This window comes from Furipterus horrens, unplaced genomic scaffold, assembly GCF_987537825.1.
Source record: "Furipterus horrens unplaced genomic scaffold, mFurHor1.1.pri manual_scaffold_9, whole genome shotgun sequence".
Lineage (NCBI taxonomy): Eukaryota > Metazoa > Chordata > Mammalia > Chiroptera > Furipteridae > Furipterus > Furipterus horrens.
Genome location: NW_028327179.1, coordinates 40,739,552 through 40,766,277, shown reverse-complemented (window position 1 = coordinate 40,766,277; position 26,726 = coordinate 40,739,552).

The following is a 26,726-nucleotide window of genomic DNA, read 5'->3' as shown; positions in this document are numbered from 1 at the left end:
TCCAATATATGGGACAGAAAAAGAGAAACTAGTTTTAAAGTGAAGCCCACAGACTGCCCCACCCTTTACCAACCCAACCACTTGGTTCAGCCAAACCATTGAGTCTCAGGAGGCAGTGATGCATATGGGCTTCTTAAGTGAGGCCTATACATACAATTACTCAGGTAATGAGATTATAGGCTTATTCCCTATGCAAACAGAAGGAATAATACACATGTTAATTCACACAAAATAACCCATATACCAGACTCTGAATCTGTAAGACTGTGGAGACACCCAGCCACAGGGCCTTTGCTGGAATGATATTTAACGGTCACAATTTGACAGGTCCTCCTTGCCTGTAGATTCAACATTTTTGATGATGTTACAAACCTAGTTTTAACTTCTAAATGAAAACAAATTTTTAAAGACAGTTAGCTGCACTAATGTATAGTCTACCACTGAGAATTGTGATTTTCTTCAAGTCATGATTTTTCTCCTTAAGATTACCCTCCTTGTCATTAAAAGGACTGTATTAAGTCGTTTTAATTTAGCCTCTTCATTTGCATAAACACAACAAGACTAGCAATTGATTACATGTAATCTTTAAGCCTGCTTTGCTGGAACTCACACAAGGAACCTTCAGGTTGACTTTCAGTTTGCCCTTCTGGACACAGAAAGTGAGCCGCACACTTCTCATCTGGCCTCGCCTGTAAAACCTATGCTTTTTACAAGTCCTTCAGGTTTTCCATTGTGCCTTAAGATTCCTCCTAGCCATCTTTCAGGAAAGCAACCTTCGTTTCTTCCCTAGAAAGTATGCCATGAACTGCACAACCAACGAGGATATCAGGTTTTTTCATCCTTGGCTTTCATTAGCCTTGAAAATCAACTCCTGTTCCTCAGGGTCTTCTGGTAACAATCAGAGCCTAGGCATGCCTTCTTTAGACATGACGTTCCAGTCAAAGCCTTGGTTGACAAAACTACCATTAGCAACTGACCTTATTAGATTTATGCAAAGGAACCTTATGTCATTTCTTACTTCTTTAGAATGCCAAATACTGGAGAAATCAGGTAGGGAGAAAAATATAAATGCATGAAGGAAAATTCTTGTCCTTCAAAATTGCATTTCCATGCATTATACCTTCTGTTACTAAAACCATACAATTTCTTTTCAAAATTTTTATAAGCTTCTAAAAAACCTTTTTCATTTTCATGACTTACACTTTCCCTGGTTCCCTTTCTTTCATGCAAAGTTTTAACTTTCCCTGGGAAACCTCATTTTTTTTCCTTTTGTTACAGAACCCCTGGGCTGCTCCAGTTGAAAACAAACCCACGGGCTCTTTAGTTAGGGGCCCGATTGCCCGCCGCCAAAATTATAACTCTCAATACCAGAGTTTGGTGAAAAGAAAAAAGAATTGTTTATTTAACAGTTATATAGATTTAGTTACTTGCGGATTTCTGTTATTAAGTCTTATGCTCTTTAAAACACCCACAAACACATATCCTTGCCTCCCCCCCTTCCAAACCAGGCTAGTTTTAGGGAAAGTCAGAGAAACTGTTTCCCTACTTTCCAAACACAGTTCAGCTTTACCAGCAGCTGCCAATCATTCAATCTGATTGGGGAGGTCCTTTCTGTGCTATGGTGCCCTCCAGCTCTCAATGCAGAACCACCTGGATTCTCAGCCTCCTTGCAAACTGTCTTCTTCCTGCAAACTGCGCGGATCTCCTTTCCTTCTCAAAACCGCATGGCGAGAGCCTCTTAACGCAGCCTGGAGACCCCTTCTCCAAGCCACATGGAGAAGGCCCCTTCACCAAGCCACGTGGAGGGAGCACACGAGAGAGCGAGAGCGAGCGCGCGAGCGCACCAGAGAGAGTCTGAGCGCCAGAGCCAGAGCGCGAGAGCGAGAGCCACAGCGCCAGTGAGAGCCAGAGCCCGAACGAGAGCTTGAGAGCGTCTCAGAGCCAGAGCCAGAGAGAGAGCTTGAGAGAGTCCCAGAGTGAGAGCACAAGCGAGAGTCAGAGAGAGTCTCAGAGCGAGAGTCTGAGAGCGAGAGTCTGAGAGAGTCTCAGAGTGAGAGCACGAGTGAGAGCCAGAGAGAGTCCCCGAGTGAGAGCCAGAGAGAGTCCCCGAGCGAGAGTCTGAGAGAGTCTGAGTCCCAGCTAAAATGTCTGCACCTGCTTATGTATCCCTGACTGCGTCCTCTGACGCAGTGGGCGTTGCAAACAGTTCTGACCATTCACAGACCTTTACGTAGGCTCTGTGTGCTTTCCATACCGTCCCCTGGTTCAAGAGTCCTCCCATCTGCCTGAGGCTTTGGATGCATTAAAGCCATTTGCATAAGAAAAACAGTAGCCACCAGCCTCAGGCATGTGGAAGCATTTGAAAAGCTGCTTACTTCTCCCCATCCCCCAGCTGCAAGCTCTGGGGATTTTTGGACTCCCCTGTTTCTGTAACACTTTCAGAGCAAAAGCAGAGCAATAATTCAAAACACAGATAGCTAGGCCCTCTCTCTCCAGTATGTCCGCTGGCCTCCTAGAGAGACACGTTCTTGGCAGAGACATGCTCACTTGCCCAGGCTGAAATGCTCATCAGCCCTGAATGACCCAGGTGGCAAAGGAATTCTTCCTAACTGGTTTACAGATGATCTTTCCAAGGTCTCACTTGTAAAAAACAGATACAGAGAATTCCACAACAGACCAAAATACACTTTTATGAAATCAGAACACAAGTAGCTGAGGTTTCCATTTGCTAGGTTTAAAACATCCATAACTGTTTCCTTTTTATCATTATGACTTTCCACAGACCTGCAACACTCACAAACTTTCCAAACACCCTTTACTTCTTTAGATTTAACTATAACATGCTTCCATTCATACTACTTTTCCACACTGTGAAGGACTATACTCAAACTCAGTATCTGGCAGCTAAAAGTTTCTAGATTTGGAGAGATATCCTGAAGCTTTAAACAAACTTCTACTCTCTTCTAACATACACTTTCTGAGCTTTCCTGAGGAGTGTTTTAATTGTTCTATCTGGTCCATTCATCTACCTTCTGCAATTTCTTACAAACACCTGGCCAGCTTTTGTTCCAAAGGTGACCTTTAAGAGTCCTTGCCTTAGAGCATTGTCTGGATTTAGACCCGAATACTTTCTCATCTGGTACCTGAGTTTCTCTAGGAATGCTGATGGAGTTTCATCTCTTTCTTGCTGTATTTTGAATGCCTTGGAGACATTCTGTGCTCAGAGAATGGACTCCTTGATTCCCCTGATGATGAAGCTCCCAAGGTTTCTTATCTGAGCCCTATTCTCTGGCCTGTTATTATCCCATTCAAGGTCTATATTGGAAAACTTTTGTTTGGCTGGGACAATTCCCTGACCAAAAGGATGCTCCCTTTCCCATATCCTCACAGCAGCCCATCTGATTATTCCCCTCCCTTCTCACTGAAGATGGCTAGTATAGACATTAATTCTATCCATGTGTATATGCTGGGTCCAAGGAACTGATTCAATTCTTCTTCCAATCCTCCAAAGGGGTTGTCTACCAAGTGCTTCATATTGTGCTTGAAGTTTCTAACTTCAGTGCTTGTTAAAGTAGCATTTGATATATCCAATTTGTCCTGTGCCCATGAAGACCTCCCTAAGGGAAAACATTGGCTGCTCTGAAGGAATGGGAAAGTTCTTCAGGTATTTCTTACATTGTTCTGTAAGAAATGTAATGTAATGCCCGTAATGCCCGAGATTCACTTCATCTGTCTCCAGCTGTTTCCCTTGCGGGAGAATGGAACCGTGAATCAGGACTCTACACTCACCTCACATCTTGAGATATGTCTCAGCCACACACACACACTTGCTGTCTGAGGATGCCCAACCACCAAGGCAGTAATTAAGTCCAATTTTCTTACCTTGGCCGATGTACGAGGTTGCCTGGTTTCCATGATGTTTGCTTTTGTTTCCCCCATATGTCAGTCTACTGCTGTCCCAACAAGAAGTCTTGGGTCCATTTCCATACACAGTGAACCAGGGGGGCCCTGGGATGAGCAGGCCAACCAAACATGGGTAGGATGCATCTCCCTGCCTTGGCTCAGAGCTCCTCCCTACACACAGGTGGAGGATCCCAGACAAGTCCAAAATTGTGAGAAATACTCATGATAAAACACCGGGACATAGGACTTCTGCTGCTCAAAGTGAGGCATTTATACATGAGTCTGCAGAGTCGGGTACACAGCCAGCCAGGGGCATGCACGAGTGAAGTAGACAAAGTAAACTGATTTTATACTAATGCGAATAGCTCCCCCACCTTAATGTGATTAGCTCTCCCCCATTTCTCTATCACTGGTTAATCCAGGTTCACAACCTAGTCCAATTAACTACTTAAAAAAGGGTGTGATTAACTAAGGGTAATCCAGGTATAAGTCTACTTCCAACTTATTTGCAAAGTTATCTAGCCACATCTTTTCATTTCTCTGCATTTGGTGATGACAATATTTCTCCTTTTGATTCCAAAGATATCTCTGAGGAGCTGCGGAATGTCATTTCCTCGCCCCTTTTCAATGATTCAGCTACTAATTATCTCCTACTGGTTTGAGAGTCACTACTTCTTTATCCCCTACACTGGGAAGCAGGCAGTTTCATTCTAAAGCTGACCATTCCTGAGTCATTTGTTGGATAATTTGAGACTGGAACGTTGTTTGCATGTTCCCTTCCCATGTCCTGAGGCTGTGGCCCCAAAAGAGGAGGCAATGATAATATGTTTTACCATGGCCACAACTGGGTTCACACTCCTCGCAAACACCTCTGACAGTTTTCATGGCACAACCCAGCAGTAACACAGGGTGTCCCAGGGCAGTTTGGTTTGGGCCAGGCCACCACTCCAATCCCACACGAGCAGCCCCCTGTCTACCCCTCTTAATGTGTGTCTGTGGAAGGGGCTTCACATGCAGAGGGCTGCCTGAGTGGGAACAGCCCAGGGATGGGTTTGTTACAGAAACAGGGGTGTCCAAAAACAACCCCCAAGTTTGCAGCTGGGGGCTGGGAAAAACAAAGCAGCTTTTAAGACGCCTTTGCATGCTTGGGCCTAGTTGCTAGTGTCTTTGTTATGCAAAATGGCTTTGATACTTCCAAGGCCCAAGAAGATGGGAAGAGTCTTGAGCTGTGGGATGGTATGGAAAGAGCCTACAGAGCCTGCGTAGGGTTCTGTGAATGGTCAGAACTGGTTGCAACACCCACTGTGTCAGAGGACGCAGTCAGAGATATATAAGCAGCTGTGGACATTTTAGCTCTCTCTCACTCGCTCTCGAGCTCTCCCTCTTGCTCTCTCTCTTGCTCGCTCTTGCGCTCTCCCTCCGTGTGGTTTGGAGGAGGGGGCTCTCCAGGTTGCTCTCTCTCGCACGTTCCCCCCATGCGGCTTGGTGAAGGGGTCTTCTCCATGCAGTTTTGAGAAGCTAGGTTCTCCATGCGGATTAAAGAAGCTGAGTTCTCCATGCGGTTTTGAGAGGGCTTGCCAGGTTGCTTTAAGAGGCTCTCACCATGCAATTTTGAGGAGAGGAGCTCCATGCGGTTTGCAGGTTACAAGAAGGCTGAGAATCCACGTGGTGGAGGGGCTTGTGACCTCATGGGGAGGGGTCAGTGCCAGACACAGAGGGAGCACCCACAAAGACTTGCCAGGAGCAAAGGCTGGCCTCAGACCACCCATGTGCTGGACTGCCCACCGGGAGGACATCCTGGGCTTGGTCCTGGGCTCTGGCTGTGTTCTGTCTCTGGTGGGTACATGGAGATGCAGAGTTGTGGGTGACCTTTGTTCCTCTTGCAACTCTAGCACCAACCCCGGGAGGGAGAGCTGGCTCTTGTGTTAACAGCTGCCATCCATTCCGAGGAGCTCCATGCAGGGGCAGTCCAGGAGGCCAATGTGGACCTGGAAGAGGGTCATCCCCATCCAGTAGCCATGCCACCTCCTGCACCTCACTTTCTTAACCTGGTCCTCTTACTTGCTTTTATTGTCCTCTTTTCATTCTTGCCATGAAGGGAACAGATATTTTATTTTGCTACTTTTATCATTTGGAGTTCTTCGGGGGTTTTTTCTTATGTTCATTTTTTTTTTTTTTCTTGTTTTGGCCTTCCTTTGCCCATGGCATAATATATTTAAAAAAATAAATTAAAAAGTTACTGTTTGTATTTTAAATCAGTGCTGTTCCTGAGCATGACGTACATTCACAATGCTGTGCAAGCGTCACCAACACTATCTAGTTGCAGGATGCTCCATATACCCAAAGGGAAACCCTGCATCAGGATGACTCACTCCCCACTTCTCCTGCCCCTGGCAACCCTTGATCTATTTCTGCCGTTCTTCCTTGACCTGGTCTGGAAGTTGCCTATTAATGGAATCTGACAATGGGTACTTTTTGTGTCCACTCACATATATGGTTTATGGGAGAACACATTGGGCTATACATCTGATATGGGTTTCATATTCCAAAAATATAAAGAACTTCTAATAGCCAAGATGTGGTAGCAGCCCAGGTGTCCATCAGTAGATGAGTGGTAAAACAACAGTGGGACACTTTCTCAATGGAATAGAACTGGACTGTAAAAAAGAAGAAAGGTTCACTCTTTGCAACAGCATGGATGGACCTGGAGAACATTATGCTCAGTAAAATAAGCCAGTCAGAGAAAGACAGCCACTGTATGATTTTCTTCATTAGTTGACTCTAATAAACAAAATGAACAAAGAAGCAAAATAGAGACAGACTCATAGGTAGAGAGCAGGAGGACAGCTGTGGGGGTGGGGTTAGTGGATGGAGCGATGCAGCAGAAAGGAACAAGGCCTCACGGACTTGAACAACAGTGTGGTGACTGTGTGTGTGGGCTCAGTTTAGAGGGATGAATGATAATCATAAAAAATGCAATAAAAAATACTGTGCAAAAACAAAATAAGTAAATAAAAAGGTAAAGCCATTTCTGTTATCTGAAGAGATGCCCAGAGTAGGGAATCCCAGGTAGTGACCTCACTACACTGAGTGACACTGAGCTTCACTGAGCATTGACCCCACTTCCAAAAAGACAGACCCCAACAGAACTTGGAACCGTGGGAAGCAGGCAGCCACATTCTTAAACTGCCCCTACCTGATACATTTATTGGAGAATTTGACACTGGAAGTATGTTTGTGTGTTGCTTTCCCATGTCCCGAGGCCATGGCCCCAAAAGAGGAAACAGTGATCCGTGGCTGCAACTGGGTCAGCACTCATGGCAGACACCTCTGGCCATTTTCACAGCGTGATCCAGCAGTAACATAGGGTGTCCAGGGCGTTTGGTTCAGGCCAGGCCAACACTTCGATCCCACATGAGCAGTCCTCTGTCCACTCCCTTCACGTGCAGAGGGTCTGCCTGAGTGGGAACAGGTCAGGGATGGGTATAGAGATTGGTGGACTGGTCATGTTCACACCCCACATCGAGGACCACTGGGTGAGCCTGGAATGTGGTTGATACCCTCTTCCCAGAGTTGATCCCAACCCATGGAGGTGTATCTTCTTTCCGCTGGGCAGAGGTCTGTGCCAACACAGGGCTGGGCCATACCCAGGAGCAGAAGGTCCAGTGGGCAGAAGCTGCAGCAATAGGCAACTAGGTTCAGACAGGGCTTGAGGCCACTGAACTAGCTGCTGGTCACTGTCATTACAGAGTTCCAACCAGGTCATAGTGGAAAGGCAGCTGGACAACAAAGACCCCCGCCTCATGTCCACCAGTGAGGGCCAGGTGTACCAAGTCACTGAGGGCCCAAGCACGCTCAAGGTGATTGTACCACCTGGTGGTCCAGGGAACCTGGGTCGTCAGGAGGCTGGAGAAGGACACCACACCTGATGACGTCCGGGCTCTAAAGGCAGCTCACCATTTCTGACCGCAGCCTGGAGCACGGTGCCCATGGCATACACGCAGGGCTGGGCAAGCTGGGGCCCCAGGAGGCAGAGCCCAAGGTGAAAGGTGGGGAGGTAGGGGTGGCATAGGTGTGGAGGTGCATGTGACCTCATGGGGAGGAGTGAGTTCCAGACACACAGGGAGTACCCACAGAGACTGGCCAGGATAAAAGGCCAGCCTCAGACCACCCATGTGCGGGACTGCCCACCGGGAGGATGTTCTGGGCTGGGTCATGGGCTCTGGCTGTGTTCTGTCGCTGGGGGGCACATGTACATGCAGACTCGTGGGTGACCTTTGCTCCTCTTGCAATTCTAGCACCATCCTGGGAGGGAGAGCTGGCCCCACATCAGCACTAGCCATCCATTCCAAGGAACTCCATGCAGGGGCAGTCTGGGATGCCAATGCAGACCTGGAGGAGGGGTTTCCCCATCAGCAGTCGTGCCACCTCCAGCACCTTCCTTCCTTGACTTGGTCATCTTAATTACTTTCATTGTCCTGTTTTCCTTTTGTAATAAAGGGATGCAGTTTTTAATTTTGTTACATTTATTATTTGGGGTTCTTTCGGGATTTTTTCTCATGTTCATTTCTTTTTTCCTCTTTTAGCCTTCCTTTTCCCATGAGGTAATAAATTCTAAATAACAAATTAAGAAGTTACTTTTGTATTTTAAGGCTGTGCCATTTCTGTGCATGACATACACTCACAATGCAACAAGTATGGTCAACACTATCTAGTTGCAGGATGTTCCATCACACCAAAGGGAAACCCTGCACCAGAACTACTCACTCCTTCTGCCCCTGGCAACCCTTGATCTGCTTTTTGTCTGTTCCTTGACCTAGTCTGGAAGTTTCCTATCAATGGATTCTTACATTGGGTACATTTTTGTGTCCACTCACATATTTTGTTTCTATCCAAAATACCACTTTGATTATTTCAAAGGGAATTTCCAGATGGATCAGCTATCATACATAAAAAAAAAAAGATCCTTTTAGTAAGTGTGTCCAGTACATGGGTAGAGACCACAATGCTCATTGTAAACCCAGGCCCAGAAGCCATTCAGGACTATTCCAAAAATTGAACATAGGAGAAGACTCCCAAATTTCTTTCACCAGACCAGCATTATCCTATTACTAAAACCAGATAAATACACTAGAAAGAAAGAAAATTACAAGCCAATATACCCCGTGGAGAGAGATACAAAAATCCCCACAAAATATTCACAAACCAAAACTGATAATACATCAAAAACTTCATAAACCATGGAAAAGTGGGATTTATTTCTGGGTGGCAAGGTTTGTACTATATCTGCAAATCAATTAGCATGATACACCACATAAACAAAACAAAGAATAAAAATTGTATGATCATATCAATAGAAGTAGAAAGAGCATTTCACCAAATCTACCACCCATGGGGGGAATAAACATTCTCAGCAAAGTGGAACAGAAGGAAGATACCTGCATACAATAAAGGCCATGTGTGACAAACCTATGGCCAACATCAGAACCTACAAGTGTTCTCTTCAGATTGGGGCAAATGAAGGGATGCCCACTTTCACCACCCTTATCCAACACAGTAGTGGAAATCCTAGCCACAGCAATCAGACAAGAAAATGAAATTAAAGGCATCCATATTGGAAAGGAGGAAGTAAAACTGTATTTAATTACAGAGAATGTGATACTGTAAAGAGAGACCCTAAAGATTCCACCCACAAACAAATACAACTAATGAAAGAATTCAGCAAAATAACAGGATGCAAAATTAATATCCAAACATTAGCTGCATAGTTACACATTAAGAACGAACTATCAGAAAGGGAGACTGAGAAAACCATATTGTTTATGATTGAATAGAGAAAGTAAAAATATAATACCTGGGAATATGGTTAACTAAGGACTTAAAATACTAGTACTTGGAAAATTGTAAGACACTGAAGAAAGAAAGGAAGAAAATGCAAATCGGTGGAAAGATATACCATGTTTATGAATAGGAGGAAATAACATCATTAAAATTTGTATGTTGCTCAATGCAATCTATAGATTAAATACAAATCCTATCAAGATTCCAGTGATATATTTAATAGAACTAGAACAAATATTTCAAAAATTGGTATGGAACCACAAAAGGCCCCGCACAGCAACAGCGCTCCTGAGAAAGAACAAAGTTGGAGGTATCACACTATTGAACATTAAACTATGCTATATGACCACAGTAATATGGATCACATGGCACTGGCATAAGAACAGACACATAGGTGAACAGAATAGAATAGAAAACTCAGAATTAAACCCGCACCTTTATAGTCAATTAATTTTACCAGAGGAGTCAAGCACATACAGTAAGCTAAAGACAGTTTATTCAATAAATGGTGTTGGGATAGTTGGACAGATACATGCAAAAAATTGGTACTAGACCATCTTCTTACACCAAACATAAGAATAAATTTAAATGGTTAAAGACTTAAAATTTTATACCTAAATACAAAAACCGTAGAGAAAATACGGGCAGTAAAATCTCAGAATTGCTCATAGAAATATTTTATCTCTTATATCTCCTCACACAAGGGAAACAAAAGAAAAATAAACAAATGGGACCACATCAAAAAGACAACTCATAGAATGGGAGAACAACCTCGCCAATATATCTGATAAGGAGTTAATATCAAAAATTTATAAAGTTCTGGTAAACAACACCAAAAAAACAAAGCATTCAATTAGAAAAACATGGGCAAAGGACCTGATTAGACACTTCTCCAAAGTGAACATACAGATGGTCAATTAGATTTATGATAAGATGCTCAAGGGCACTAATCATCAGAGAAATGCAAATTAAAACCACAATGAGATATCACCCCACAACAGTCAGAATGGCAATCATTAATACATCAGCAAACAACAAGTGCTGGTGAGGATGTGGAGAAAGGTCAACCCTTTTGCACTGTTGGTTGCAATGCTGATTGATGTAGCCACTGTCAAAAGCAGTGTGGAGAGACAGCTCAAAGAATTAAAAGTGGATCTGCCTTTTGACCCAGCCATTCCACTTCTGGGAATATATCCAGAGGAACCCAAAACACTAATTCAACAGGACATCAGCACCCCTATGTGCACTGGAGCATTATTTACAATTGCCAAAATGTGGAAGTGGTCCAAGTGACCTTTGGTAGATGAGTGAATAAAACAACTAGTGAACCTTTACACAATGGAATAGTACCCTTCCATTGTTTACCCTTTGTAACAGCATGGATTGACCTGGAGAATATTATGCTAAGTGAAATAGGCCAGTCAGAAAGACAAATACTGTATGATTTCACTCTTATATGGAATCTAATGAACAAAATGAACAAAGAAGTAAAATAGAGACAGACTCATAGAGAACAGAAGGACAGTTATGTGGGTTGTGGTTAGGGGATGAAGGGATGAAGCAAAAAGGAACAAGGTTCATAGACATGGCCAACAGTGTGGTGGCTGTGGGGTGAATGGGGATATAAGGTAGATAGATAAATGGTAGTGGAAAGAAAATCCTATATAACTTAAAATAAAATTAAGTTGCAATCACTGAAAAATTTAAGCTACAGATCTTTGTTTTGATGTAGTTATTATTACTTTTGATTTTTTTATACATCAAGTGTATGTGTGTATACATACATATGCACATATACATACATATAATAGGCCTCTAAAAATATTAACATGGAATGGCAAAGTGTTGGTTGTGTTAGCTAGATTAGGACATGCAATAATGTACTTAAAATCCTTGAAGTGCAAGAAGCTATTCAGAAGCCATCAAGGGTAAAAGGCACTTCTGTAGTGGGTCAAATTGTAATTTCCCCTGCATCTCTGCAGAATAACATGATTAATTCTTGAATGGACTTGAACAAAAATACTTCTGACCTAATCTCAAGTCACTCAGTGATAGCAATCCCTAACCCCCTTTTACCAGGATCTGCTTTGTCACCTCATCCATCTCTTTGTAGTTTATTCCTGAGGACTCACAGGGCAGTCAGGATTGGCTGAGCTGCACATTGCCTTTACTGATCAAACCTGCAGGCAAACACTTTTCTCCAAATGGTCCCACATTTCTGGTTCAGAAATGAATATATGTAGTCACAGAAGTTCAGAGTAAGAGCTACCATACTGATGAAATAAATTACACATTAAATTATCATCCATTTTTTTCTGTCAGTACTTAACTTTCTGTGAATAGCATCAAAAATGGTACATTTGCAAAAATGGTACATATGGTTATGACTAAACTAATTTTTCCTTTGTTTTCTCACATGGGTTTCTCTTCTTAGGTACAGTGCATTAAACTTAGAATATTATTCACAATAAGGGGCAATAGAAAGAATGTGAACATAAATTTCAACCCAAATGGTATTAGGTAGAAAATAATAAATAACATTCCATATGCAAAATGCTAAGATATATTTCCCCAAGGTTCAGCTGGTCATAGGTTTTCCCATGATTGCTCCAGATAATGAACAAGAAACTTACTATAATCATGTCTAAAGCATGACTTTTAATTTATAAGGCTGACATTAGTAAATGACAGGAAGGTAATATCTGTTTATAAATTTCATGTTTTTGCACATTTACTATTTTAATATTAACCTTAGAATTATATAATATACATAATGTTTACATAGAAATTATTTGGGATTTAATATAGTGCTTATTAAAAGTATTTGTAAGGATTACATATTTTTCTGAACACTTTGCTAATCAAAATATGTTAGGAATTTGTGAATGTTAAAGAATTTCTGGGTTTATTAACTAATATTAAAAACATTTTAAAGATTTGCAGAGTTATCAACTGGTTAGACCATTATAAAAATTCTGAAAAAATCTATAGAAGAAATGGTAGATCAGCATTAAAGGAGTGATCAAGTAGACCATGGAGTAATAAAACCTACTGTCACTAGGATGGACAGAAAACACAGAAGACTGAAAATAATAATTGAATAAAAGACTAGTGAAACACCCTAAGACAAATCAAAGAACACCTGCAGGCATAAATACTCAACAAACTATCAATGAGGAAGGAAAGTACCTGGAAAATATTTTATTACAACTGACCCACCATAATATACTTGTACTCAATTCTTACATTACATATACATATCTCCCAGTGCTCTGCTACATGTATGTCTATCATATTCAAAGAAGACAGTTTCCTATATATTTGTAATTTAAATGATTCTTGATAACTCTGAGGAATATACTTTTGATGATATTTACTTTTACTACCTGAAATATATATAGTTCTATATTAATAATACATGGCTCTCTCAAGAATTTAATCATTGGACTCATGAACTATTATAGTTGAGAAGAATGACATTGGCAAAAACATTTATCCTAAAATAAAATACACACATTTAAATAACTATTATAATGCTCTCCTACAAGTATGTATGTTATTATGGGTATAGTTGGCATTCTAAATTACTATCATTTACATTCTGCAAAATAGAAGCAGTATTATAAAGGCAGTAGAATGTAAAGGTTAAGAACAAGGGACGTGGAGTTAAACAACTGGAATTTGAACCCTAGCTCAGACAAGTTATTTCACCTCTCTGTGTTTCAGTTTCCTCATCTGTAAAATAAGGGTAATAATATCTACTTTACAGGCTTAACACAAGAATTTAAACAAGCTGATTCATGTGAAACACTTAGCATAGTTCCTGACATACAGTGTATATTAGATGTTTAAGGTATATAACACAAGGGAACAATTTTTAACATAATTCCTGTTGAGTTCAATTTTTTAGCTGTTTTAGACTTAAATAGGCATGCTGATTTCAAAACTGCAGTTAGTTTTCTTCTATCACATAAAGTATTTCTCTACAGCTTATCTTAATGAGACCACTCTAGGCTAAATTCAGCCTAGATCAAGGAAAGCACTAGTGCTCTCCTATGGGCTGAGAGCAAACCTCCCTTGAGTGGGAGGAGTGGGGGACGACCTTGGAGACCAGTGACAGGTTCATATTTGTCCAGGCTCTTCAGTTACACATGAGACACTGTGGTCAGAGATTGTATGCCGCTCTATATAGCAAATCATATTCCGAAGTGTCGTCCAAGTTCTTGTCTGTATATAAGGAGTTAGCAGAATTTATCTTCTTATTTACATATGTATGATACTTATTCCCTTTCCTTCAGACCATATCTGTCCCTGCTATTTCTCATCATAAGTGCCTAAACAATCCTGGTTCATTTTGTTATATCTGTCATGATTTCACCATTCCCAGTCAAAAAACAAACATCAGCGCATTTGTTGGGCAAGCCTATTTTGCATATTTTAAAGTAAATCTTGGTGACCAAGATAAGTCTTGGGCCCTTCAAAAGGTGTGCAAACAGTGTGTTGAGAGTTTACAGATATAGACAAAGGGAACACATGATAAATTGCCATTTGGTATACCTGTCATTTCGCAAGAGCCCAGAGGTCATTCAAGTGACTGTTACTTTTGTACAGTGAAAACATCAGGATATAAAAAAAAAAAAAGAAATGTAAAATAGAGTATCCTAGTCTACCATCAGCTATACACTCAGTGCCTCATTCAGCTGAAATCCCAGTGCCAGTTTTCATTGAACTACTCTTTTTTGAAAAACAGGAGTATGGTGAAGAACTACATGACAGCAACAATGAAGATTTTGAAATTGAAGATGACTCAGTTCATAAGGGATTTGATCAGCATGAGTTTAATGACTTGGCAAAAGATTTGGTACTATCCAAAAGGCTTCAGAACTCCTAGCATCAAGACTACATGAGAAAAACTTGCTTGAAAAAGGAGCAAAGACATCCTACTTTTCATGAAGAGAAAGTGCATTTCTGCAGTGCTTTCAAAGTGACAGTAGCTTTGTGTGTTGCCATAACATACATGGTTTAATGGAGGAATTGGGAATTCCAATCTACAACGCGACTGAATGATGACTGTTCATCGATAGCTCAAAGTGGAGCTTGAACTGCGTCCTCCTCCACAATGGCAATCTATTTGGTGCAGTCTCAATTGGCCATTCAGTTTGTTTTTGTGAACAATATGAAGACATAAAGAGAGTCATTGATCTGTTGCAATATCACAAACACAATTGCATCATCTGTGTTGACCTTAAAATGGTCTGGTTCCTTCTTAGTCAGCAACATGGACACGCCAAGTATCCCTGTTTTCTGTGTATGTGGAAAAGCAGAGCTTGTAAGAAGCATTGGGTGGAGTCCAAGATCTGACCTCAAACCTGGTGATCCAAACATTCTACATGAGCCACTTGTTGACAGAAAGAACATTATATTCTCACCTCTGCACATAAAACTGGGTCTCATGAAGCAATTTGTTAAAACTTTGCCAACTGAAGGATACTGTTTCAAGTACCACATTTTGGCATTTCTTAGCCTGTAGTTTGAAAAGATGAAATACCTTAATATGTATGTTTGGTAGCAGAACTTTACTACTTGTGCACAATTTGACTTACATTAACAATATATAGCCATTATACGAATAAAATAACTCTAAACAAACAGTATATTCAGGTAATTTTTTCTTTATTTTCCTTTGTATGTATATTTTGTATGATTTTGGGACAAAGGGAGGGTATCCAATACCTTAAACGGTTGATGTGATAGAGAAAAACTGGTTCACTTTTGGATTCAGATGTCAAAAGTTAGTCAAAAACAAGCATCAGATCTAACTCAACAAAAACTGTGTTCTCCCATGTAATATATATCTCATCCATCCACCTATCCTGTTGGTTCTGTTTCTTTAGAGAATCATAATTAATATAGTTTCATTATGGATTCTAAGGTGACTCTTTCTTTCCAAAGGACTAAAGTCTTTTTAGCATGTAAACCCATTAAGTACAAATCTCCCAGACTTCCGGCCAAGATGGTGGCCTAGACTGACATGCTCCATCTCCCTCCACAGCTAGGAAAGAATACAACTACCACAAAACCAGAAATAACCAGAAGTTCCAGAAAATAAAGCTACATGGACATCCAATGTATGAAGTTATAGAGAGGTGGTGCTCATCTGGACGGGTAGGAGGGGCGAAGCCGGGATGGAGATGTCAAGTTGTGCTGGCGGTGACAGCTGCAGCGACAGCAGCAGGATAGTGGTAAGCACAGACACCCATATTTAAGGGGAGGTGAGAAGTGCCTTGGGAGCACCCCCAGTGGCAGACCAAACCTGTCAGCTCGCAATTCCAATGTCAGGGAAGACAGACCCCTATTGTCTTGGACTGTGAGGCCTGGAGTAGGTGGGGACTGAGGAGGAGGTTCCCAGTCTCTCAGTGGAAAGGGAATGGCAGGAATCCATCTTGGACCCCTACCCCCACACAAAGGACCACAGTGCGGTGAGAAGGTTCGCCAGGTAGTGATGAGTGCACAGGGCTCTGACCCCTATGGCGTAAGAGGTGTGACAGCCCCACCTAGCAAGGAAAGGTAAACACAAAACTGTCAGGATGGCACAGATCATGATAGAGATTCCAGTGAAGCAGCTGACCAGACAGAAAATATCCAATCTAATGAAGCAGCAGATAGGAAATCTTTCTGAGGCACAGTTCAGAGCTTTGGTAATATGAATGCTTACAGATCTTACAGCAGATCTTAAACAAGAAGGGGAAGGAATGAAGGCTAATCCTGCTGAAAAAAAGAAAACACATATGAAACTAGTGGTGAGGGAAAGAAACCAGGGATCAAATGAATAAATCAGAACATAGGAAAGGAACAAACAGTCAACCAGTGCAGAAAAAGGAAACAAAAAGTAATAAAAATTAGGAGAGGCTCAGAAACCTAGGGGAGAGCTATAAGTGGGCCAACTTCTGGATCATAGGGTTGCCAGAAGGTGAAGAAGAAGAACTAGAAATTAAAAAATTATGTGAAAAAATAACGAAGCAGAACTTCCCTAACTTGGGGAAGGAAATAGACTTATAGGTCCAGGAAGCACAGAGAGTTCCAAAACAATTGGACCCAGGGAGAACCACACCAAGACACATTATAATCAAAATGTCAAAAATTAAGGATAAAGAGAGAATCTTATAAGCAGCAAGCGAGAAGAGAATTATGTACAAAGGGGTCCCAATAAGACTATCAGCTGATTTCTCAAAAGCAACTCTGCAGGCAAGAAGGGACTGGCAAGAAATATTTAAATTAATAAAGAGCAAAAACCTACAACCACAATTACTCTATACAGCAAAGCTTTTATTCAGAATAGAAGGGCAGAGAAAGTGCTTCCAGGACAAAGTAAAACTGAAGTAGTTCATCAGATCCAAACCACTGTTATATGAAATGTTAAAGGGACTTGTTTAGGAGAAAGAGGATCAAAACTATGAACATTAAAATAAAAACTGTATCACAAGAACCAACAACAGAAGTTAGGGAATCAAAACAAAGGCAAACTAAGTAGGCAGCAAGAGTGGGAAAAGAATTATAGGTATGGGGGATATTTTGGGGGGAGGACAGTGGGGAGGGGGAAGAGGGGAAAGGGAGCGAGATGGTAAATGAATTAAGAAGCATAGCAAGAGGGAGTGAAGTAGATAGGAAGTTGTTGAGAAGAACTATATGCACAACCAATGGACATGGACCAGAGGAGGACAGCAGGGACAACTGGAGGAGGGGAGTCGTTAAAACAAAACAAAACAAAAAAACAAATCTCCCAGAAGAATTGAAGTCAGAGGTGGACAGAGCTGCTTAATCAGCAAGCGATGCCTAGGATTAAGGAGGTGGGTATAACTAGCACAATTCAAATTTGTTGTCCATAACGGACATAAGCAAATAATAAATGCACTTACAGAATACTCTCTAGCCAAAGACCACCAGGAACACACCTTTAGTTGAACAGGTTGGGTATGTAACTCATTGCAGGGAGAGAAAATGCACACCATTGGCAACTGTGGGGTGTCACAGTAAGAGGGTGTTAGAAAGAACTTATAGGATTGAGGAATTGACTGAGTGATTTGAAGAAGGTCCAAAGAAGTAGGCTTCTTTCTGGATTGGACACTTTTGGAAAGCAGGAGTAAGTTGATGATTATCTGAATAAATCTTACCTAATAGCAGGCAGAGTAGAGGAATACTGAACCTACAATTGGTGAAGAAACAAGTTACCCCTATGAGCTCAGACAGGAGAATGCTTGGTGTTTTGTGGCTTGGACACTGCTCAAGCTTTTTCTGTGAAAATGTGAATTCAGGATGGTCTTATTTTTGTTTGATCCATCCTAGTCACAGAATGGCCTTGACTGATGTTGATGTCCTGGGAAATTGCCTATGTTCCACAGAATACCCTGGCCTCACTGGCAGTACCAGGACAGCCTTGGTGCCAGGGCTGCTTTTCTCTATCTTAATGAAGTTCATTTCTGAGTGGGTGGGTGACTGCTGTGAATTTCCAGTCCTGTCTTTTTGATAACTATTTTCAACAGCAATATTTCAATTCTTAAATTAACCAGGGGCTCATAATACCTTAATTGTAATTATAGCATATAAAATTAAAATTAATTTAGAGGAAAAATGGAGGGTTGCTTAACTTCCATTGTAAAGATAAATAAAAAATAAAATAGTATTCTTCTTCCAAATTTTTGGTTTTAAATGACTTTTTACTTTTACAAACAAAATTTACAACATAAATATATACATTTCATCATATTCATAAGATACCCTGTCAAATTTTGGGGAAAAAATTGATGGGAGACTATGAATGCTCTTATACTCAAGCCTATTATAAAGAACAAGAAGAAGAAAGAAGGCAAGCCAAGTATCTGTTGCAAAGGTCTCCAGAGAGTAGGGTAGGGATGGGGTGCACTAACTCATCTTCCCTGTCTGTTCCTAATACTGTTCCTAAGCATTGATTATTTCCCACACAAGCCCCAAAGAGCCCAGGGAACTCCTGTGTCCCCTGAAATAAGGATCCAGGGGCCTCCCAGCTGCTTGTTTCATTATCCATACATGTCTTTATCTTCTACCAAACGGTTCTCTCAGTGATCTGAAGAAGCATCACGGATTACATTAATTTCTTGTGAGGTGCATACAGTTTATGCCTCACTACCCCAAAGCCAGCAGTGCTCTGCCTATGGCAGAATGACATTGTATTGCAGCACTAACCATTCATTGTTGGTAGTGTTAGTGAAGTCTGGTTGATGTTCACAACTTAAAGCAATTGTCAGGGTCTACAAAATATACATAACATTTGGTTTTATAATTCTGATAATAATTCTACATCTAAAGGAAGCTTAAGTGGTTATGAAGCTAATTCATATATTTCCAAGAGGTATTACCCATTCTTCACATCTAAGACTCCATTATTCCTAGGTTCATACTTGGGTTAATAATCACTGCACAATCAAACTGTCTGCAGAAATCAGCATTAATCATGGAGACAGAGCAAATGACTAAATCAGCAAGTCTGTGATCCAAAAGATAGCTGATGTGCTATTTTAAAACTTCTCACTGCTAAAATAATCCACATTTACAGAAATTCCTTCAAGAGACTGTCTCAATAGCTGAAAAATGGACAAATCTGGAAAGGTCAGATTTCTTTACATTCATGTGATGTGGAAATCAAACACTTCGGCTAGAAAGAAAATTGTTCTGTCAGCCGCTCACAGTATGTTGCCAGTTTTACCCCATGCATCTCCATGGCTTGGACTAAACGTACATCCTTCACTGTGTGAATTGGTCTATCCTATCTTTCTGATCAAGGCAACAGATAGGAGATTGTATAAAAGGAAGAAGCATAGATTATTGGGTTATGGAAGTGCTGGTGGACTAAACATGCCCAAGAAATGTGATAAATGACCCTCAACAGAAAGATAGATAAGAAGCAAATATTTTATTTAATTTACAATTATCTTAAAGGTTGGTCCTGTCTATGACTTACCTAGGCTGCAATATGCACACAACACACATCTCTGCTAGATAGGAAGAACTTACACAAGAAAAAAGTCTACCTCTATGAATACTGTGAACCTCATCCCTTAGTTTATTTGTTTAGTTTCAGAGAAAGATTTGTGAGTAAACCCAGAGTAGAGTTGCTGTACACAGAACACAAAACACTCCAGTTCTCGAACTTTGATGTGTGGCAGAATTGCCTGGAGGACTTGTTAAAATGTAATTATGAGGCCCATCACTAGACTTTCTGATGCATTATATCTGGAATGGAAGTTGTGAATTTGCATTTTTGACAAGTTCCAACATCATACTGATGGTATAGGTTGGAAACTACCCTTTGAGAATCACAGGTCTAACTCTTCCACTTCATTAATAGTTCCTGAGCTATCTCTTTATTTGCCCCAGGCTCTCACGGGCATGGTCAATAAATGATTGCTAATAGTTAACGAAGAAACCACGGACCAGAGAGACAAAAGGACATACCCAAGTAGGATATTTCTCTTCGTTAGCCTGGCCCATAGGGAACCACTATAGAGGGTGGTAGTGGCCAAAGCGATCTATCATTGTAAAGGGGAAAAGGAACAAATTACAGTTTACAACTAATTAGCATCTGCATAGTTCTTTCAGAAAACCACTCTAAAGGATCCATTAGAAATTTTCTATATCCTTTTTCTCACTACTGTGGAAAAAGTACTTAATGAAATTACCTTTACAAATATATTAATTTATCTTACCCCGAGGATATTATATTCAGTGATTTGGCAAAATAATCTGAACTAATAACAGGAACACATTTACTGAGACTAAGCAAATTTTCCAGTAGGGAGATATTTGGGACCAATGAAGGTTGAGATATAAAGATTAAAGAATAGGTGTAGTGTCCAGAATAGGTGACAGTGTTTACAAAGAGAGCAGCACACATGGACTCAAATGCAAAGCTAAAATGCATGCTAAAAAATGAAACTATCACAGGGGAGGGAAATCCTACCACCACCACTACCAAGACATTCTCAGCCACCGACAGATGCTCAGAGTTGAGATGATCTCCATGTGTGTGTCTCCTAAAGCTGCACAAGCAAAAATCACAACTTCTCAGGGTCATTGATTGTCTCCATTGTAGTCAGGCAGTGAGAGCCCATTCACTTCCATCCTGTCAATGAAATACATATCCAGTGAGTACTGTCCCTTTAAAAAATCCTAAATCTATTCACAGACTGGAATTGAAATCTTGCAGCTTACAGGTTAGCATCTCATACTTATCAGCTCTTTTGCTGTAGGTGACGAAGCATGAATTATCCATGATTTACTTCTGTTTAGAAACACCCAATTTCTGGCATTGACAAGATCTCTTCTAGAAGAGGAATTTTTCAAAAACATTTATCATATGAACTTCTCTAAAATAGTTTTTCTCTAAATATTATCCACTTGTCAACTGTATTTAACATCATGTGGGTTAGTTTAAAATGTGGAGTCCTACTCAACCATCGTCTCTGAATCTAGTCTTTTGGGAGCCAGGAATTTATATTTCTAATCTTTCTAGAGATTCTCATGCATATCGAAGTGTTAGAACTACTGCTTTAAGAAAGCAATTTTCAATGGGTGTGCTGCAAGAATTTTTAAAACATGCATTACCTGACGATTTAGTCAGAGGCACTGACTTCTTTTCTGTTAGATTGTTAAAAAAAAAAAAAAAAATGACAACAGCCAACACAGCAATAACCATATGGTGTGAATGAATCAAAATATACCTATTTTTTGCCAGATTAGCAAAAAATATACTTTCTGGTGTGCTGCAGAATTTTAGTAATTAGCTTACATGTGCGATGATATGAAAAAGATTGAAAATTGCTATTCTAAGAGCCTGACTATAGGGAAAGAGAATTTCCAAAAAGAAACAAAACATGCATTGAACTTATGAAGTCTCCTTGAAGATATTTAAGAATTCTGCAAGCATTAATGACTCCTTTCTTCCTACAGGGATTTGAGCACAACCATAATGGCAACATTCTGTGGGTAATAAAACTATGGGGGACATGTGTACCTTAAAGGTTATAAGACTGTCATTGTAATTATTTAAGTAAAATCCACAATAAACTGTAGAATGAGTTGGTTCTGTAGAAAGAATGTGGATAAAGGACCACACTTCTTCCCACCCTCACCACACACACACACACACACACACACACACACACACACACACACACACACACACGCCTTCTCTACAGACGTAGAACTGAAACTTCTTTCAGAGACCGTGGAAAAACTGAACTTTACCCACTTCGTGACATGTGTTAGACTTGATTGAACTGGGATGAACACAGGCTCTAATACCTCAATGTCTCCAGTTATGAAAAAGTTTCAAAGCCAAATTTGACTCCAAGGTCTGTTGGGATCTCAGATATTCTTCCTAGCCCAGTAAGAGAATATCAACCACTCTATGGAAGCTTAGAAAGCCATTTACTACTTCCACAGCCCTGAAAACACAGTCTGGGTGGGGTTAGTCTCCAGGGAGATGAACAGGTACACACAATGGCAATGCACTAATAGAAGGGCTTGGCTGTGGCTTGGCTTTCTCAATCCACTGGGGCAGCAACTGCAGAGAGCCCATAAACTTGGCTGGATCTCAATACTAGAACAAGTAACACTTTGAATCCTCAGCCAATCATTGGCCAAGGCTAGGTCCCAAGCAGGGAGGTCAGAGCCAAGTGTGATTAAAGATAGTGTTAGCATAGGATGTGAATCTTCCTTCTCTGTGACATTGTATCATAATATGATTTTCCATCCCTGTCTTGAAATACTTGATTTCCTTTATTCATAGTGTGATATAAAGCCCTCAGAGAGAGAGGGGTTGGGCCAGGTAGCACTAAAAATCCCCAGAAGGCTCACTCTACCTTTGGGTTACAAATAAGATAAAACCTTACCTTTTATTAGGGTAAGAGACCAACACAAGCTAAATCAGCAAATAAATAAATAAATAAGCAATGTTTTAAAAAATATATTAAGAGATAGAAGATCTGTCATAGAAGTCTAACACTGCTGAGCTTGTGAAGATAAATGAGAAATTTAGAGAAACTTGTATCACTGGGGAATCTCACAAATTTTCAACAGATATTTATCTCTACAGGCCACTTAAACATGTTGATCACAAGAAAAACAAAAACATAATTCTCCTTCTCAAATTCCTTTTCCTGTTCTGATACTACATGGAAAATATAATAATCTCATTTATAATGGGAGAGGAAATAATTTTTTTTAAGGAAAACAATCATTTGAAAAGGACATATTCTGAATGCCATACAAATCTGTTTGCTCATTTTGGGAGGAAAAAAAGACTATAAGTAGATACATATATATTTTTACAGAAATAAATATGTATATTTGGATAAATGTGTAAGCCTGTATTTTTTCTCCTGATCTATGTTTGACCCACATAGCAGATACAAGCCCCATTGCTTTGTTTCATAGGACAACTTTACTTGAAACTGGAAGACACCTCCGCATCCAATCTGTACATTTTACAGGTCGGCATAATGAGGCATAGAAGGTTCAAAGTAAATTTCTACAAGACCACATGGCTGCAAAGTCAAATAAGAAATAATGAAAACTGGTATTCCTCAACTCTTGTCCCACTGCTGTTTCCAAAAGACCATAATGTCTCTACTGCGATCTCGTATATGTTGGTTTAAAAAAAAAAAAAAGATGCTTAAACAGGCCCTGGCTGGGTGGGTCAGTTGCTTGGAGCATAGTCCCATATACCAAAAGTTGTGGGTTTGATTCCCAGTCAGAGCACATACCTAGGTTGTGGGTTTGATCCCCCATAGGGGTGTGTAACCAATAAACTATCCTTAAGTGAAGATTTTTAAAAAGCATAAATAGTACTTTCATGACTCCATCTGTAACAGACAGGCTATGGGAGACACACCCAAAGTGTCACGGGGTTGGGAGAAAAACTGCCCTGCTGCTGCTTTCAGGGATGGCACTACCCTCAAGTCACTCAGTCCTGGCAAAGCTGATACTGTGGAAAACACACATCTGCAGGAAGTGAGTAAAAATCGGTGATTTCAGGCCTTGGGATCATTTGACATTTCTTATAGCTCTTGGCAAATTCCATTCAATTCTGTGCAATAGGAGTTTATTGAGCATTGACAGCAGAGGCAGCTAGTGCTCTACCCATAGCCCCTTGGCATTTATTGTTTTCTTACAAAGCACCTGTCTTCTTGCAAGCTTTCTGAGGTGCAGATGGTTGCTGGCTTTATGCAGGGCTGGCCACCGTGCCCAGGAATCAATGTCCATTGGAGTAAACCTCAATCAGTGATGCAGCCACCATATGATAAATACTCTAGCTGCCTCACCCTTCAGTTGGGACAACTCTGAGACACAATCTAGGTGGTCTTCCACAGTCTCCAGCATGCACTGAACCCCAGATCTCCACATAAGAACCTGCTCTTTCCTCCTTCCTGCATTTGCTCCATTTGTCTCCATTTCCCTGCTCTCCACGGGAAATTTCTGGGATTACCATCCAGATCAGTTACTTGAACTCAAATATTTGTTTCAGGGAGTGTCTGTTTCTCAAGGAATTCCACGTGAAGTAAGTGTGTGCTCTGTACAAATTACTTTTTAATAATAAGCATCAAGAGATATGAAGATGAAGAAGACATTGTCTTGGCCACCATGAATAATGCTGCAAATGAACACAGGCATACATAAATCTTTATGCCAAGATATAGAAACAACCAAAATCTCCTCAATAGATGACTGGATAAAGATTATGTGGTACACACATGCAATGGAATACCACTCAGCTGTAAGAAAAGATGAAAAAGTGACATTTGCAACAACATTGATTGATCTTGAGAATATCATGTTAAGCAAAATAAGTCAGACAGAAAGTCAAGAGCCTTATGATTTCATTAATATGTGGGATATAAAACTGAAAGCAACAAACAAACAAGACAAACAAAAATCATATACACAAAAAACAGTATGATGGTTACCAGAGGGAAAGGTGGTAGAGGGCAGGTAGAAAAGGGTAAAGCGGGCCAAATACATGATGAAAGAAGAGAATGTGACTTTGAGTGGTGAACACATAATGCAATATACAGATGGTGTATTACAGAATTGTGCACTTGAGGTCTATATAATTTTATTAAGCAATATATTTAATAAAATAAATAAATAAATAAAATTAAAATTATAAAAGAAAAAAATATTGTCCCAGTCTTAAAAAGGCTGAGGCCAAGGAAGGATAAGCCTTCTATATATCTAAATACCACAGGTGAGAAAGAGAAGACAAAATACTTTGGAAGGACCTAAAAATGTATTCATTCATTCATGATGGAGTCTCTTAATGAAAAGTGGAATTTTCTATTAAGAACTTAGCATGAAATCTCTAGACAGGAAGGAGTCAAAGAGGCAAAGCAGTAACATTATACACATCCAATAAACAACCAAGGCCTTGATTTCACCTGGAAATATATGTCAAAGAATCTGTCACTACCTATACAATACAATGCAAGCTTGAATGATAATCCAAATTGAATTTCAGTTTAATCAATTAAAGTTTTTTTGTCATATAAGTAAATATTCCAATGTCCTTCTTGCTACTATTATTATTCACTTCATCAAAAGGATAACATTAATATTAGTTAATTCAGAGAAGGAAAACTCTGATTCCAAAAAACCTCCGCTGCCTTGCGGCATACCTCTTCAGGGGAAAGGCTAAGGGAGTAAACCCCGACAGAAAATCCGGAGCCAGAGTCCCTAAGGCGGTTTGACATTGTAGTCAACACCGGCAACTCCTGCGGCGCAAATGAAGCCAAGCTGTATTGACTCCGTCTTTCCCTTGGATCCTTCAGCTGCGAAGAGAGGGGGGGTCTGCTGCATGGGCAACAGCAGACCCTCCATATGACCCTGCCCAGGCTCTGTAGCTTCAGCTTCACTGGAGAGGATACTCCAGCGTCATCGCAAGATGTCGATTCAACACGGGAGGAGACAGATACCGTGTCACTCCCGAGTCGGACTGCACAGCCATTCTCGGCAGCGCAGATAGACTCTTAAGAAGCTACACCATCGTCTCTCGAGACGGACGGCTGCCGACGACGAATATTAGTTAATACTAGAGAAAGTCTATTGAACTTCTTTGTTTGAAAAGACAACACAGTGAGATCCAAGATGGCGGAGGAGTAAGTGGAAGCTACACTAACCTCCTCCCAGGACCAATCTGGATTTACAACTTAATTTTGGAGAAATCATCTGGAATAGCCAACCAAATACTAGCTGGAAAGAAGTCTTATAACCACGGAGAGACAGAAAAGGCCGCTACATCACAACTTGACCGGTAGGGAGTGCGGAGATGCGGAAGGGCTGGCTGGGCTCACACGGGTGGCTGCTGAAGGGACTGAGAAACAGCTCAGCAGCCGGGGATTCCCCCTGAGAAGGGCAGGGTCTAAACCCCCAGCTGGGCCTCCCAGCCTATAGCAACAGAGTGGAAAGTAAAATAGTATCAGCTGTGAAAAGTGAAAAGCCACAGGGTTTCTTGCTAGCCGGAGAGAAACAGCAGAAGAAAAAGAACTGTTAAGTGGATCACATACGAAAATATTTCGGCCACCACTTACCCTGGGCTATAGCAGAGGGAAGGCAGAGAGGATTGGAGACACTTGGGGAGAGTTTGGCACGGTGGCTTTGAGGGGAGAACTGGAGGAGTAGCTGACTGGGTCCCAGTGCTGACTCATCCCCAGTACTGCAGGCAGACCATTCCAGGCCAAGTGGCGTCAGCCTAAGGGGAAGCAAAAGCCCTGCCTACAGGAATTAAGCTGCCACACCCACAGTCCTTAAACCTGACAGCTAATCACAGATTGAATAGATTAACAATTAAAGAAGACAGACAACAGCAATAGATACCTGGAAGTCTTCAACAGGCTGCCTAGGGCCAGACTGGTACATGATCTGACGCCACCAGAGGCAGATCCAGGAAGTGC